Raw genomic sequence first — 17,603 nt, 5'->3', positions numbered from 1 at the left:
TGTGTGTGTGTGTGTGTGTGTGTCTGTGCGTGTGCGTGTGCGTGTGCGTGTGCGTGTGTGTGTCAGCCGTGATGTGCTTTAACTCTCCAGGCTGTGCTAATTGAGGCAGCTGCTGGGCAGAGAGGGGCTCACAGAGACTTGGGAATTAAATTTCCACACAGCTGTAGTTCATTTTGGGATAGATGGGGGTCAGAGGTTAGTTGTTTAAATATGAAGTAATGCAGGCGAAACACATGTCAGCTGTGATGTGATGTATTAATGTCTAATCTTATATACTCTGTTGGCTTCTTGTTGTTTATTAGGCTCCAATTTAATGTGGACTTTGTGAATGTGGATTGATCACATGCAAATGTCTGGCTTGGCTTTTATCTGAGTATCAGAGGAAGTCACGCTTGGACAGTAGTAACCCAATGGTTATTTGGTTTTTCATAATACATGTGTGAGCATGTTCACTTGAGGGAAGTGTAATGTGTGTGTGTGTGTGTGTGTGTGTGTGTGTGTGTGTGTGTGTGTGTGTGTGTGTGTGTGCAAATAGGTAACGGTCCATTTATCAGCATGTGATTAATGGTTAACATTCACATACTGCATATCACTTGGTTGCACTGTTTCTCCTTAAGATATCCTCTGTCTGACCCTGTGTGTAAGGCAAACGTCAAAACCAAATCCCCCATCCAGTACACACAGAGGTGCACACAGAGACAGATGCGTGCACACACACACACACACACACACACACACACACACACACACACACACACACACACACACACACACACACACACACACACACACACACACTTCACCTGCAGGGCATTTTGACATGGAGATGAGACTCCAGCCGTCCCACAGGAGGCCCTGTCTGCCCTGCTCTCTGTGCTCCCTCCTCCTCCTCCTCCACCTTCCCCTATCACCTCTCCTCCCGATCCTCCTCCATCTCTCCATCTTTCTCACTCTCTCCTCCTCTTCCTCCTCCTCCTCCCCCTATCACCTCTCCTCCCGATCCTCCTCCATCTCTCCATCTTTCTCACTCTCTCCTCCTCTTCCTCCTCCTCCTCCATCTCTCCATCTTTCTTACTCTCCCCTCCTCCTCCCTCTCTCCCTCCTCCTCCATGCCCTCCTCCTCCATCCTCTTCCTCCCTCTTCTCCTCCATTGGGGCCCGGCGGCCCAGTCAGCACCAGACAGACGTGCGCAGAGAGGGCGTGCATCTGCCGCCGTGGCTTCTCCGGGCCAGGTTGGCCTGTCTTAATGTACCTCAGCAGATCACAGCAGCGAGCTCCTGCGCCAGATGCCCGAGAGCCCGTGATGGAGTCTCCATGAGTTTCCAGATGACGTGCCAAGGTGCCTGGCCATGAAACGCTACAGGTCCACTAACGATAATGATGTGGACGTCATTAGAACCACCGTAAACATCAGAGCACTGGATGGAGCCTTTTATGGCCTCTCGGTCCTCTACTCAACATTTATGTGGTGCTGGAAGGATGTGAGTGTGTGTTGGGGGGCGGTGGTGGTGGGTTATTGTGTGTTGAGCAGGAGGTAATGGTACTTAATCCTGTCGCAATGAAAATCAGCACAGGCCCTTTCGCTATACGGAGAAAAACAGGGTTAGCAAATAAGCACACCAACACACAGACATTGAATTGAGTCCAGTGCAAGTGCAATATCAGCAACCAAAAATATCTCTCACTGCAGAGACAATCTGTGATTCAGCTTCTTGGCCTTTCAGTCATGCGACCTCAGTCTCATTTGACTGCGGGGGAACAGAATTGTCTGATTGGCGTCATGCTTGGGTCACCGCGCGGTCTGGAGAACTAGAGAAAAAGAAAACAAGCATTTATTTGGAAACCTAAAAACACACCAGAGCACACATTTGATTTTAACAAATTATATAAAAAAAGAAGCACACTGTTATTGTTTGCTATTTTTAAAGGACCATTGTGCAGTATTTATACCAGAATTCTAAGGAGGGAAAAAAAAAGTTGTTTTGTTCTGTCTGTCGGAAAATACAGTAGGCCTAATTGAGCAAATTCATTTCTTAGTCTGAGGATAAAAAACAAGCAATCATAAATAACACACTGTCATTGTCATTGTTTTTAATGAGCACGACTATTTTGAAAGCTGAGTGCTGACAGGGCAAGGCAAAGCCTGTCAAGGCTGCCTCACCTACCCAGCTGTGCGGCAGACGGCCATTCCCTCACACACTTGTGCACTAAGGCATCGCCAACAGGTCACTACTTGTCCAAATGGCCTTGCTTGAAGTTTACACACAGGCAGACACACAACACACACACACACACAAACACGCACACACGCACGCACGCACGCACGCACACAAGCACACACGCACACACGCACACACACACAACACATGCACAGACGCACACACACACACACACGCATACACACACACGCATACACATACACACACACACACAGTTACTCACACATACACACTCCCACTCAAACCCAGAAGTCCTTTTCTCTCACACATGGCTGCATGTAGGTTTGCTGTTGTAGAAAAACAAACAAATAAACAAAAATCAGTCATAGCACAGTGGTTTAGTTTTGTCAGATGTCTCTCTCTTATCTTTCTCTCTCATAACTTCTCTGTGCAAGAGACAGTGGGAACAGATAAGGGTGCTGCGTTTAGCTGCATTCTGCATGTTTTTTTTTTTTTTTTTTCTCGGCAGGTAGATTAGCATATTTTTATGTCTACCCTGTGATGGCAAGTCAGTGGAAATTAGGTGTGTGTGTGAGTGTGAGTGTGAGTGAGTGAGAGAGAGAGAGAGAGAGAGAGAGAGAGAGAGAGAGAGATGAGTTTCAGATGAGATGTGTAAACCTTGAGGAAATGTGCCTTTTTTGCATTTCACTCTTATTTTGATAGATTTTAACATGTAAACATTATGGTATGGTATAATGGTATCCATTATGGTATGGTATAATGGTATCCTAGTGGCTAACCATCGACCAGTGTAGTCCAGATCTGAATATGATAGCCTGTTCCAAGTCACGAACAGATTCAGTGTCTAGAAGGTCACTCAGTGTCTGGAGAATGACTTTTCTAAATAATGCAGCAACTTTTTGGAAATGTTCAGACAGAGGGTAGGGATGCTTATGACCAATTAAGTTTGAAAGGTGGGATAGAGATCAGCACCTTCTCCATCTCTCTCTCACACACACACACACATGCAAGCAGATATACACTGTACGGTTTTGTCACTAGTCTGTGAGCATTTGAGTATAACACAGTGGACGTGTCAGTTTAGATCGTCAGTATACTGTAGCCCCATTCCATCTGTAAAGGAGTAGAAAAGACCCATCTCCCTCAAGCCTCCAGTGGGATGAGATTCATATGGACCCTTTCAAGAGAGTTCCATTATCAGCATCATAGTTGGCCTCACAAGACTTCCTTTTTAACATTCCATATGTTATCTTAATACAGAGGAAGTAGATTGGGGCCCAAATAGAACGTCTAAGCATTGTTTTTGTTTTGATTGTTGAAAGGGTCTATAGGATGGATGATTTGAGGCTTGGGAATGGAAATGGAGACCCTGAGGTGCGTTCAAATTCGCAAACCGAACGTTGGCGAACAGTTTTCTGTTTGCCTTGAGTTTTCGGTGAACGAAGAAATCGCAAACAGTCTGCGGAGGTACCTTTCCGTGAACATACAGTGGAACTCGACGTGAGCTTGATGAAGGTAACAATGCAACTTACGGTTACAATGGAATATTTGCACCAAATCATTTAAATTTAACTGTTCAAAGAAAACATGTTCACCATGAACGTTTGCCACTGTTTGCCGAATTTGAACGCACTTCTGTATTCACCATGAAAGGTTATTGATGATTTCACTGAAGCTGCTGACAGCTTGGAGAACAGGGAGAACTAATGGCTGAGCTGAGCAGAGCAGACTCCATGCAGGCTGGCGTTAAGGGTTGTGTTTGCGTACAGTATCAGCCACTCCTCCCACAACACCAGGCCAAGTGGCTATACGCTCAGACTGGAGCTTGAGACTAAATGGAAAACAAAAAGCTGATTCAGCTTCTTTTGACAACTATAAACATTCAAAGATATATTCAGAGGAGGTGTTGGAAGGTGTTGAGGGTGGTGTGTGTGTGGGGGGGGAGGGCAGTGCAGTGTGTGTTTAGGGCGGCTTTAGACAAGCTCTTGGAGGACAGTGTGTGTGAGTGTGTGATGTGGCTGTGGCTGTGGGAGATTGATGCCAGTCCTGCGTCTGACCATTTGTCTTAGTCAATCATATCTGATCTATGGAAGGGAAGGAAGTTGATTCCCCCCTCCCCCACTCTCTCTCTCTCTCTCTCTCTCTCATTCTCCCTCTCCCTCTCTCTTTCCCTGTCGCTCTCCACATGTCTCTCCCTCTCTCTCATTCTCTCTTCTCTCTCTTCCTCAGTACCTCTCTATCCCTTCCTCTTGCCCCCTGTCTCTGTGTAATTTATGGGGTGTCAGTGTGCAAGTTCATTGCTGTATACACAGACATCCTTGTGAAAGGACAAGCTTTGATCGAACCACTGACACATATGAATCGCCATGCAGCTGAAGGAAAATTAACCCCTTGAGACAGACATCTCAATATAGCAGTGCACACTGCTCTTCAGCTGCCAATCTGGTGACTTTTGATCATGAATAATTCATCCTAATGACTAGACATCTTTCACATTGAATAGATCCTCTCATTAAAAGCATGTTACATGTATCAATGTCCTGAGAAATCCCTGGATTGAATATGATGATTGCTACTTGTGGTTAAAGTGAATATGGAGGTTTGTATGTAGTAAGGACACAGGATATGAGAAGGCTTATGGGAGGAATTTGTTGACATTTCTGATGTTGATTATTAAGGCTTATTGTAAGGTTGTGACAGACTTTTTGCATATCTAACATGCTCTATTCAAATGAAATGCTTTCCGTAACAACTGCTTGGAAATCTTTCTGCCACATATTTAGTTCCAAGAACTGCTCATGTAACAAGAAAGCTCAAATGCAAACATTCTCCTTGGCAGAAACTTTCAAATGGTCTTACCTCTAACCTTACAGTAGGGCTCAACATGACCAAAGCTTGATGTAGGGCCATTGGCCCCTCTCCCCATTCTCTCATAGTCATGTCAGCTCATTCATCCACATGTACTTGAAACTCTAATTAGGCAACTATCTACAAACAACCTTTTATGGACTGTGGTTAAGTTTAAATAAACAGTTTAAGGTCAGCCAGGAATCATTGGTTGCTGCATACATATTTTGTGGACGCTGTGCGCTCTGTGGTAAGTGGATCCTTGGCCTCTGTCCCACTCTCCTACCTGACCAGTGTTCAAGCCTGCTGGGGATCCTCATTAAGATTCCATCTCCAATTAAATCCTGCTACAACACAGCACAGCACAGCACAGCACAGAACTAGTGTTCGCTCTGTATGAACAGAGCAGTCATATCTGGGTGTGGGTGGGCAGCGAAGGGGAATGAGAAGAAGAAGAAGAAGAGGAAGAAGAAATACTTTGGAGAAAGTGTTTGGCAGAGCTCATGCTGATTGTTCTCTCTCAAATCTCAAATGTGTCGACTACAACTACAAGTACAAAAAAAAGTTAAAAAGGGAATCTTACAGTATATACAGTAGCTATGGAGAGTTGAGAATGGGCTCCTGTGAGAGTGGGGAGTAGTCCAGCCTCTCATTACCTGCTGGCTGGTCTAGTAACTGTATTGTTGCTGGACGAGATGGTGTCTCCATGTGAATGTGGCTGCAGGGGGTCATCCTGAGTGTAAGGGCAGCAGTGGAAGGCTGTGTGTGTGTGTGTGTGTGTGTGTGTGTGTGTGTGTGTGTGTGTGTGTGTGTGTGTGTGTGTGTGTGTGTGTGTGTGTGTGTGTGTGTGCGTGTGTGTGCAGCTGTCCTCTTCACTCTGCTGGTATATTTTATTATTTTTTTTCAAACTGGAGACTGAAAGTCAATCACCCACTCAGAGGCCGTAAGCTCACTAAAGGCCACAAAGGCCGGCTAAAGCCACCCGAGAGTGTCTTTGATGACCCGCTCTCAGCCGGCACACACCAGTGTCAGCAGGAGATCAGCTGCAAGGACAGCACTATAACTCTCTCTCTCTCTCTCTCTCTCTCTCTCTCTCTCTCTCTCTCTCCATCTCTCCCTCTCTCTCATGATCCACTGCCATACCTGCTACCTGCTCTCTCTCTATCATTTCTGTCTCACCCTTCTCTTCTTTTTTGATCTCTCCCTCAGTCTTGTTCCCCTGGTATACAGTATACCCCCTCTTCCTCTTTTCCTTTCCTCCCTCCCTTGTTCTCTCTCTTTCCTTCTTTCCCTCTTTCCCTTGCTCTCTCTCTCTCTCCCACATTCCCCCTCTCCACAACCACTTTCCTTCTCTCACCATTGCACCATTCTCTCTTCCCTATCTTCTCCTAACTCCACCTTATTTCTCTCTCTCTTATCTTCACTCTGCCCACAACTACCTCCTCCTCTTTCTTTCTCTCCTCCTCTCCCATGCCTCTGTCTATCCCTGCACACCGACTGAAAATCTGCAGACTAATAGTTCCCTGTTTTCCTGATGAAGCACAGATGTTGCCGCCTATGTCCGACCACACTGTGAGAAATTAAAAATAAAACGGAGAGGAAAAAAACCCTCCTCTAAGCAAAAAAACAGGAAGTCATGGCCCACCCAGGAAGCAGAGGGAGGTGAGGAATCACTACTTAATGCAGCATCCTTCTAGCATTTTCCTCATGTGATGGCATGTGTGAGAGACAGTGCCAAAGACAAAAGTGGATTTGCTGCGGAATCCACATCTGTCATTCTTAGTCACATCCGAATGGGATCTGCAAGGCTCGTGACCATTTGCTGGAGCGCTCATGGACTTTATATGGAAATGCTCTCTCTGCAGGAGACCATCAATCCCGCCGAAAGAAGAGGGGTTCTGGCACACAATTTAATGTATTTCTCATTGCCACACGCTTTAATCTCTATCAGTTTAGGCCCGATGCATTCATCTTGCGCGTTACTAGGCATCAGTTTTGTATATCACTGACAGTTTTTTTTTTCCCCCTCGGTTGAAAAGCCAGTCAATTGAATGTAAGTAGGACAAGTCAGGGTTCTGCTAACGCCAAGAAAAGGCTCAATCAATAATCATTAATCTCCAAATTCTATGACTGACTGAACTGGATATATAGACGCAATATGGCTTCATTTTGTATGAAAATCCCCTACTCCATTGAGCAACCTCCATAAGACATATGACTTGTTCCACTCCAAGCTGCTAGCGAGTTTTGTCATGCACGTCAGTCACCCAGGCGAATTGTAACAGCAAACCAACAATGAAGTGTTTCATCCAATCTCCCATTTTATCCTTTAAGTGCTTTGAAGAACAGAATGCGTGGTGCGCATGCAACCCCCCAACACACACACAGACACACACACACACACACACACACACCCACACACACACACACACACACACTTTCCTCCAATTTCTCTCTGTCGTCTTGCATACATCAAGTACCCTGTCCCCTACACTCCTCCATGCTCTAATTGATATGAGCAAGGAAATGGTGGGCAGAGAAGAGAACAGATCTTTGTTTTAATGTTATGGGCAGACTATTAAATTAGCCCTCTGGCATAGAATATAAATATCAGTTCAATTAGCTTGTCCTTCAATGTGCTTTAGGCGTTATAGGATGGGCTATGTGGACATTGTGCTGTCCAATCATGAAAAAACAGAGACAAACAGGGAGAAGCATTAAAGGCAACCATTTCTGAATGATGAACTAATGAAACACAATACTGTGTCCATATAACTACAGGGAGATGTCATCAGCCAGGGGGGTTGCATAGGAAGAATGGAAGATTGCTCCTGACAGTCAGACACAAACAAAAATGAAACATTTTTCGAACACACTTGTCAGCAGCGCTGTGACGTGCTTCATTAAACTCCCCTCTCTTTGCTCCTCTGGTTCTCTCTTTCTCTCATTTGCAGATATCTGTCGGATGGTCAGCACTGCAGTTGTCCGCTTTCTTTAGTTCTCCGGATGTTGTGAGGAGAGTCAGCGATTCTCTGATTCCGAGGACGTTTTCTCCATCGAGGGCCTGGAAGGTATGTTGTCATATGCTAAAGTGACTCAGGAATTGAGTTTTGGATGGCAGGAGTCAAGATGTTCCATTTGCACGTCATTGCTATGAGGAAGCTGAGATTTCTATGTGCCATGATGAGATAAATGCTGTGGGAATTGGGACTGGTCATGGTGAAAGCCGTCGTAAATGGAATTTGCAATAGATAAAATGACCGTGAACGTGTCGACTGACAAAAGTCAAAAGTTAAATTAGGTCTCTGTCTGTCTCACTCTTTCTCACTCTCTGCCTCTGTCTCTGTCTCACATCTCTCTCCCTCCCTCTCTCTCTCCCTCTCTTACTCTTTGACTCCCTCCCTTTCCGTCTTTCTTGTGACTTTGAGTGTTGGGGTGACATTTCTGCTCCCAAAGGGCATGTGTGGAATGAAATTACTCTAACAGAGTCAAACATGTCATCTCAACAAGTTTAAATGCCTCAACTCAAATGCCAGCCCTCTAACAGAGTGTGGCGACTGCCCGAATTGGACATCTTTGTCTGGTGTCTTATTTTCAATCTGCACGTGTGCGTTGGCATGTGTGGTGGGGGGTTGGGGCGGGGGTGGGAAGGATGGGCTGTGGGCAAAGCTGAGAGATAACCGGAGACTTCAGCGGTGAATACACACATCACAGAGGACCGTGTCGAATGTTTCGGGAAAGCAATATGTTTCCTCTGAGGTGGCGAAATGAAAAACACAGAGAGTGTTGCAGGGGCGGGCTGGGGGAAAGCAGGAAATGTGGATGTCTCCACCGTCAGGCATAATAAAATTAGGGCTCGGATTGTGTCGCTCCACTTCTCCTCCTCCATCTGATCCCTGACTCCGTTGGCTTGCCCTCGTCAGCTAAACTCAGGTTCAGTGCCAGAATAAAGCCATTCTCCACAGAGCCTCATCTCATCTCCTGAGCAGACAAGCTCCTGCAGGGCCTCTGCAGCACACAGCACACAGCTTGGCCCACACCCCTATCTAGACCTCCTGACTGACCATTGTATGCAGCCTAACAGGAGGCAAGGGGAGGTTGTGAGAACACTGATTGAACAAAGCAGACTGGTATCCATGGTGGACTTTAGTGCTAAACTGAGGCAAAGAACCCTGCAGGAGTCAAGACAGTAGATGTAGAAGAACAGAAATGTGCATTTCTGTACCTATGTATTCATGGTCTGGGGCAAATCATTGTGCTGTTCAATGCCTTTACAACACATATGGAAATTATATATAGAATGGCCATCTTTTCCTGATGACTAAACTGCTGGGACATACTGTAGCAACCTATTTCATGAGAAACTGCTTAATGAAGCTGTTGTCTTTGCTGTTAATCTCAAGCCCACTGCATCAACTAATGTAGGCCTTGCAATTTCATCCTCTATCGAACATGATTGTTGTCTTTGAGAAAATATAAAAATAAAAGTGCCCTGCGGCTGTTGTTTATGTGGGCTGTGTGTGAGAGAAAGGGACCACACACACGCTTTGCTCACATGTTGGCGTGTGTGCATGTGTGTGTTGATGGCATTGTCAGCACCTCGTGCAGCAAAGGGCAAGGCAGCAGCCTTGTGGTGGCAGATCTGTCCTTTCATGAGGACTTATGGCTCGGGGAGGAGAGGGATTGTGTCCAAGAACAGGATGAAGGTCGATGGCCAGCTATTGATATAGGCCATGGCAGTCACACCTCAGAGCTAGTGTGAGGGCATGGGAAGGCCAGAGGAGGGTATCTTTAGATGGGCACATCATCCCACTGAGAGGGGTGGAGGGGGCATGGATGGGAGGGGGGGTATTGGCAGCTCTAGGGCTTTAATGACCTCAGCAAGTCTCATCAACCATCACCCCCCCCCCCCCTCCCCCATGATGGCAATACTGAAGTGGTACAAGAATGATGACCATATCAAACACGGTGAATAATGGTGATGGATATTGGCTGTTTTCGGCTGTAGATTTCCCTTGAAGTTTGTCCAGATGTTCCCTCTCAAGGGGTTATGTTCAACAAGCATAAAAGGCCTGCTTTGGATTTGCATAACAATTTCTTCCCTCCAGCATCCTTTATCTTCCCGTAGTCCTATTTGTGTCCCCATCTCATCCAATATGAGAGAAGACTCCTACAAATATTAGACCCTTGCTGTGTTTTACAGGAGCTAATATAGAGCCATTATGTTTACATCTGTTCCTAATTTCTTTTTAATTTGGGGAAATTTCTGTTGCTTATTATTACAGTGAATTTGACAATTGAAATAAGTAATGTCTTTGCGTGATTATGGCCTAAACAGGAAGAGAAGGTACAGTTTAATCCTCCACCATTGCTGGACTGTTTCATGTAATTTGCTTCATTTTGCCATGGACTGATTCCAAAAACGTTAAAGATGTTCTACACGTGTTTGATTTTCACAATAACAAGGAGTGATGCAACATGGATTATAAAAGACTTATAGGCACTATATTTTCCTCACAATGTCAAATAAGTGGGCTACTACAACAAAATCTAATTTTATACGTTTCAAGGTTGTATGTGTTGCATGTTATTCACTGACTGTTTAAAGTTGCATTATGACCTGGGGTGTGGGTGTATCAGTGAAGTTTTTTTTTTAGCATTCAGAGCAGCGGTCAGTCAGGGTTTCAGCATGTCGGTCACAAAGGCATTTCATCAGGCGGCGTGGCGAGTGGGAGATGAGAGAAGAACTTCTGTCTGTTCGTACCTTTAAAATCTGTCCATGCCTCGCTCCCTGACAGGCCGCTCTGAGAACGAGCCGGCAAGACTGACGGTTCACAGAGTTGAGCTCTTCAAGATCTTTGTCCTTCAAATCCAGAGTTTTCTCTTTTTTCCTCTCTCTCTCTCTCTCTCTCTCTCTCTCTCTCTCTTTCTCTCTCTCTCTCTCTCTCTCTCTCTCTCTGTGTATCTGTCTGTCAGTCTCTCACTCACTAAAGCAGAAGCAAGACAGTGGATGGTTGTTTTATTCCCCTTTTCATTCATCACTGAAGTCTTTTGAAAGCTGGCTGGCTGGCCGAGAAGCCACTAAAGGAAGAAAAGCTCGGCCACAAAAGGCATGGCTTTGCAGTCTTGATGACCACAGTAATGTGGTAGAACTATCTTGAGTAACCATGGGAGAAGGTCACACAATGGCACACTGATGCAGCTCCACTCAATATTTATTTCGATCACCTTGGTCTGTTCCTCTGCACAATGTTCCTGCTTGTCAGAAAAGGCATCTCTTTTTACTCTCACCAGTCAGGTTTTATTAGGAGTTTCCCATTTCGTCCAAGCTACTCAAAGAAAATGTGATTAATCTAGTAATACCTGAGAAGCTCTGACCGGCTCTTACAAAATAGGAAAAGGAGAAAAATGGCCTGTAGCTCATAACAACAACAACAACAACAACAACAACGGCAACAACAACAACAGCAACCTGCATTTATCTAGTGATTTATCAAGGCACCCACAATGCCTCAGTGAAGGAGGCACCTCACAAACCACCACCAAAGCTTGGGTGAGAAGTCGTCCTCGAGCTGCCCTCTAATCCTCTGATTTTATCAGCTCTTGCTGGACTAGGACGGACTTTCTATCTCTTTTTTTTTTTTTTTTGATGTCCGGTAATGGAAAAGGTGTTTAAGAACTGAGACTTCAGAAAAAGGTCTCGTCCTGCTCTCTGCCCCTCAACACTGTAGAAGTTTCGCTGGGCAGCTCCAGCCCTTCAGCACCATGGACAGCACCCAGATTCATCTCTTTGAGGCGCCGTCCAGGGACGTGTCCTTTCAGCAGTGCCCTTTATTTCACTTGCACAGTGTAAGGTGATCACAGTCATTCAGCCGAAGCAGCCTTTTGATTTCATATGCCAGTAGTTCCCATCTCAGGCAGTAAGTGGATAAGGGGTGACGCTCCGGCATCAGAACTGCACCCGCCAGTACCCGCGCCTATGGCTCTGTTAAAGTATGAGGCAGTAAAGACAATCTAAATGTGACTTGCTTTTACTTCTTTTATTGCAATCTGTCTACCAATCTGTCAATTTCTCTCTCTATTTCGCTCTCTCTATCCCATCCTCTCTCTGTTTTTCTCTCTTTCTCAAATTCAAATTCACATCTCATGTGGCACACTTGTTCTATACAGCTGTATGGTGGCAGCATGGGGCATAAGCTAACTGGCTAATTTGTTTTGTGTTTGTGATGGGCTGTGCCTGAGTTGATGGCGGTTGGCTAGCGTTTGTAATGGTTATGGTTCAGTCCGCATCAACGCAGAGCTGCCAACCCTCACGCATTTGATTGGTGTAAGAGCGTGTGGAGCCAATGAAATGAATGAATCTCACTCTCAATGTGTCAGAGTTGGCAGCTCTGTCAACGGGACGGACCAACCTGGCCAACCTAGACCATGCCCAGTTTGGTTAAGGGTATTTGTTTATTGTGGTAATGTGGTGGCAATATGTGGGGCGTAAGCTAACTGGCTAATTTGTTTTGTGTTTGTGATGGGGCCTAAGCTAACTGGCTAAGCTAACTGGCTAATGTGTTTTGTGTTTGTGATGGGCTGTGCCTAGGTTGATGGTTGGTTGGCCAGGGTTTTTACGGCTAAGGTTCAGTCCACATCAACGGGACAGACCAACCTAGCCAACCTTGACCATGCCTGGGCTGGTTAAGAATATTTTGGATATTGGATATTTCAATGTGGTAATATGGTGGCAGCATGGAGGGGAGTGTCTCCAGGACGCTGGTTTCACTGTTAAGCCTTCATGAGGTGTGGTGGGCCTAACTTAATGAAACATCAGTGAATGAGGGTGCCCACTTGATGACCCCAATGACATGCCGCATACTATATACTGCTGTTGAATGGGCCATTTGTCTTGTGTTTGTGACCATTTGTTGGCGGATTTGTGGGTAGTGTGCTTTTTAAAGTTAAACTTGAGCAGGGGCTTCTGAATGTGTTTTTACGTTGGATTTTGGCACAAGGGATTTTAACATCTAATCCTGTGTATTAATGTAACAGCTAGAGCATTTCTGACAACATAGAATTGGTAAGTAAATAAAAAAGTCTTCACATACTGTATACATCACAAACATTTGGTCATTCTCTCTCTCCCTCCCTCTATCTCTCTCTCTCTCTCCCTCACTCACTCTCTCTCTCACCCTCCCTCTCTCTATGTCCCCCTCTCTCCCCCACACAGTATCCATCCTACAGTACATGTCTCTGTGTCCTCTTCAGGAGCGGGAGTAGATGACCCCCTGTGCTGTGTTTGGTGTAAATGCAGTGCAGGCGTGCTGTTCAACAGCCCACATTGCATAAGTGTCTCATTGTTGTGAACAGGAGCGCTTGAGTTTTATTTATGTAATGGCCGCCATGCCCTTGCACAGGAGACGGATATGGCCACTGTTCCATGGAAAGCCAGCTTTTGGAGGTGTCTCCTCAATGGCCCGAGAACACCAAACCTGGCCAGTAAATGGCCCTCATGCAAACAGAACTGCCTCTGTAAAGCATACCAGATTATTAATAATCTAATAAAGAACAATTTATTTTTGCCTTAAATTTCCTACCTTTGGCAGTCTCATGATCATGATGTAGATCAGCTCCTCAGTCTCGAGCCCATACTGACCCCTTTTCAGTTTTAATCAGGAAGGAGGAACTATGATGATCATGTATCATCTGATTAGAGCCTCAGCAATATCTCGTCAGGTGGACTTGAAATGTGTCACCAGCAAGTCGCTCCAACTTCACACCTCGAAGATGGAAATCATTTAGTGACATCGGCCATTAACCTTCCGCATATCATACACAGCACCTCCGTTTATGAAATGAACCATGTGCTATAAATCCTGTATTCCATGTTAATGTTGCCATGAGGAAATTGCCTTCTATTTTTGAATCATTGGCTTTTCAAACAGATATCACATGACAGGTTTAATGTGTGATTGGCTCTGTTTTCATCGACTGTTTGACCAGGCTAAGAATGATTAGATTAGTAAATGCATTATGCTCCATCCATTTATTCCAAGGCCTTAAAAACGCTGTTATTGTAATATTACTGCCACAGCTATCTCAGTGATTCAATTATCGATTTTCCACAACCATTAACCAAGCAACAAAACCATTTTTTTCCTTTTTTGTCCATTTAGAGAATTATTATTTAGTATTTATTATTTAGTATTTAGTCCGTTTAGACAATTAAAGCCCATTGTGGGAATAGATGTTTTTTTTCTTTCTCAGCAGTCATACACTGGAGTTATTCCCTGTTTGGAAATAAATGTGGATGTAGTGGGTGGTGGAGTATTCCAGTTACTGCACTTTGGCAATTCAGCCAAACAGGCGCGCCAGTCCTTTGGATAGCGCAGCAATTTAAAATGTGTGCAAATGGAATGAGGGTCCTATCTTACAACTTTCCCTTTTTTTTGTGTCCTAACAAAATCCCAAGAGCACACACTGTATTTCAAAGGTACATTATGACATATTTTGCTGCACAAGCAATACAGTATCTCTGGCAAAACCCATGTACACACATATGTAATTACATTTACATGCAGTGCCTCCATATTTATGACCTGCACAAAATGGCTGCCCTGTGGACGTGCATTTATAGCCTAGAGACTCTGACCCTGACATTCTACATAGAAATTATTATGTTACCTTGAAAGCTGAACCTGGGGATGAAGGGGCAGCTTTTGTTTTTATTTTTTTTTATTTCTTTGGTTCTGTGGTTCTTTGAGATAGGTGTGAAGTGAACGTGTAATCATGTATTTCCTGTTGGCGCCTGAGGTCTTTTTTGTATTCTGTGCTCTTCGCCTGTTTCTATTAAAAGGAACACAGAACATGAGGGCTTCTCTTCTCCACATATTAGGGGACGCACACACACACACACACCTTACATTTATAGGTAAAGCTTGTGCAAGTACTGTTTTTTTTATTATTATTAACATTATTATTATTAATTATTATTATTCCAGGGGGCTAGAGCCAGTATATTGCTTACATTAACAATGTCTTCCCATAAATCATGCATTTCTGTCATATGAGACCAATAAAAGATTGTGTGCATTGCCATTTTTAACACTGGTATGGGAAGATCACATGATGTTGAATTTGGATAGAAACTCGCCAGTCTGCTGGGAGACTCTTCACATAACAACTCCTTGCTGATATTTACTCGTTTGTCCACTGTTGTATCACGTCCAGTGTGACCAAGCTGTTTTGGGGAGAAAAACGGATGTAGCGATAGCCATCACCGGAGTCTCTCCCACTGTGCTGGCTTCAGTCATTTCAGTCTCCCGTTACTCTGGCTCCCTACTGTCGCCTGTGATGAATTAGAGTATTAGATTAGATGTGCAGGATTGTAGACCAGTTACGTGGCACAAAGCCCGCCTTCAGCACCTATTAAAACTCCCTCTCTCTTGACCCCTGGGGGCTCAGGGGTTAATGGGTTGCATCACAGCAGACACAAATAGATGGAGTAAGACCTACTCGCCGCGCGTAATGAAACATTGTTCAATTTCTCCTTTCGCCAAAACGATCTCTCTCTCTCTCTCTCTCTCTCTCTCTCTCTCTCTCTCCTTTCTTGTTGTTGTTTCCCCTGCCTTCCCCTTTGGTGTGGAGCTTTTATCTTAAAGCACTCGCTCGATAACTCAATTCAGTGTCCTTATCAGGGCAGTAAGCGGAGAGATTTAACATAGGGTGGGGCTGTGTTCTTGCCTCTGCCAGCGAGGGGCTCCTCCAAGCGTAGAAATATGGAGGGGGACTATCTGTGATATCTACTTCAGATGTCTGGCGCCGCTGACTACTTTATGGCTGGCATAGCAAATAGGAAGGAATGCAAAGTGAAGCTTGTATGGTTACCCATCACAGAAAGGTCTGTTTGGATTCATCAATGTCATATTTTGCATTTTTAATTAATTACCCCATCATTCATATCTGGCATCATAAAGGAGCTCATATTTTCTTTATCTTACTTGGCTTCTTTGACGTTTGCCTTATAGTACTGATAGTGTTTCCTGAAAATGGCCTTTGCCTCTTCGCCGCAAGCTTTTAAAGATAAATCTAAAGCCGATTTACAGAGCCGCAGTATATCTCTGAGCTATGCCCCACTTGGAGAGGTGAGCAGTTAAGAAAGATTGAGCACACCCTACCGAGGAGCATGGATCGCCCCACCGAAAACGGACCGTGTTGACCACTAAACAGACATTTAAAGTCTGCATCACAGGATTTACCTCACACACTTTCATGCATTTTTCATTAACGGCCATCTTGCGATCCATAAGTCAGCCAGTCTCCGGTTTCCTCTGAAGCCTGTAGTGGTGGGAGAGAGGTGGGGATCAGAGGGAGGCATGCCGGTCCCTCAGCCCAAACCCCACTTTTAGGTGAGTCAGCATCGTGCCCGTCATCGCCTGTGGAGACGAGCCAATTTATATTTCATTCGCCGCTCTGGCTCGCAAGAGCCTGCCGAATGCAGAGCAGAGAGATTGGACCCATCTGTAATGGAGACTGTCTCATACTTTACTTTGGCCTAGAAAAACCCCATATACTCCTGTCCAGCCTGCATGCAAAGTGACAGAGATGAGTGACCCTTCAGTGAGATCAAGGCAGTTTACCCACAAACGCTGCTGCTCTGTCGAGGAAGGAGAGAAATAGTATCTCTGTCAGTATGCTGATGAAATGGCAGCCTCTGACTGAAGAAAAATAATAGATAATGTCACTCAAACATACCTGCACAGCACTGATAAACGTCACAAACATCCCGATTCCTAAGCAGACTACTTATTGAGAATTTTTGTACAGGACGTTATTCCGCAGGACTTCCAACCACCATTGATGATTTAACATAATAAAGTGTCGTTCATATTAATCCTCCTCAATTGCAGCTCAAAAGACAAGTGTAGACTGATTATACATATACATAAAACCTAAAACATATGCAATAAATGTGAGTTGCTTTTGTGAAAACTTGAGAACTGTTGATAAGAAAAGTTTCAGCTGTAAGCAGGGCTAAGCACCAGCACGTACTGAATAGCTACAGAATACAAAATACGACAAAAACATCACCAAAATCTGAAGATCAACGTGATTATGTTTTGCCAAAACAACCTTGTTTGTGCTAATCCATGCAGACACTTGCTATTTATGTGTAGACTCTGCTCCCTTGTTATTCATATTGTTCTGTTCTTTTTTTCCCCTGCACATTTTCTGTACATGAATGTCTCTGTAGAATAACATCTCCACATTTGTTATTTAATTATTTATTATTTCCATTGTTATTTTGCCATTTATTTATAGACAAGAGAAGACATTTTATATAACCTTCCTGTTTTCCTCAATAAATATAAAAACAGAGTCAAAACGTTGGATATAAATCCACCTTTTGAGTGTAGCCCCCCTGTCTGGCCCATAATGGGTATGATAATGTGTCGCCTGTTATTTGCCCTTTACAGAACTGTACTTTTATTAGTTGTCATGGCATGATTTGCGGCTATGTTTTGTTTGTGTGAATGAAACACCCCTAACTGGCTGGGAGCGTAAATCTGCGGTCTTTATTTGTGTCTTTCT

The 17,603-nt window shown here is 44.5% G+C and overlaps 1 protein-coding gene across 2 annotated transcripts in view; it reads left to right on the top strand.

Annotated features, from left to right (window-relative positions):
• Window positions 1–17,603, top strand: part of lingo2 (leucine rich repeat and Ig domain containing 2) — a 261,638-nt gene that overhangs the window by 108,921 nt on the left and 135,114 nt on the right. For both annotated transcript variants that reach the window (XM_048263379.1, XM_048263380.1), the window contains exon 3: window positions 7,982–8,098. The gene's annotated coding sequence lies outside the window, so the exon portion shown is untranslated. The remainder of the gene's footprint in view (window positions 1–7,981; window positions 8,099–17,603) is intronic.

Source organism: Alosa alosa, chromosome 14 (genome assembly GCF_017589495.1).
Source record: "Alosa alosa isolate M-15738 ecotype Scorff River chromosome 14, AALO_Geno_1.1, whole genome shotgun sequence".
NCBI lineage: Eukaryota > Metazoa > Chordata > Actinopteri > Clupeiformes > Clupeidae > Alosa > Alosa alosa.
The sequence above is the reverse complement of the archived record's forward strand: the minus strand, read 5'-3'. Positions and strand labels throughout refer to the sequence as shown.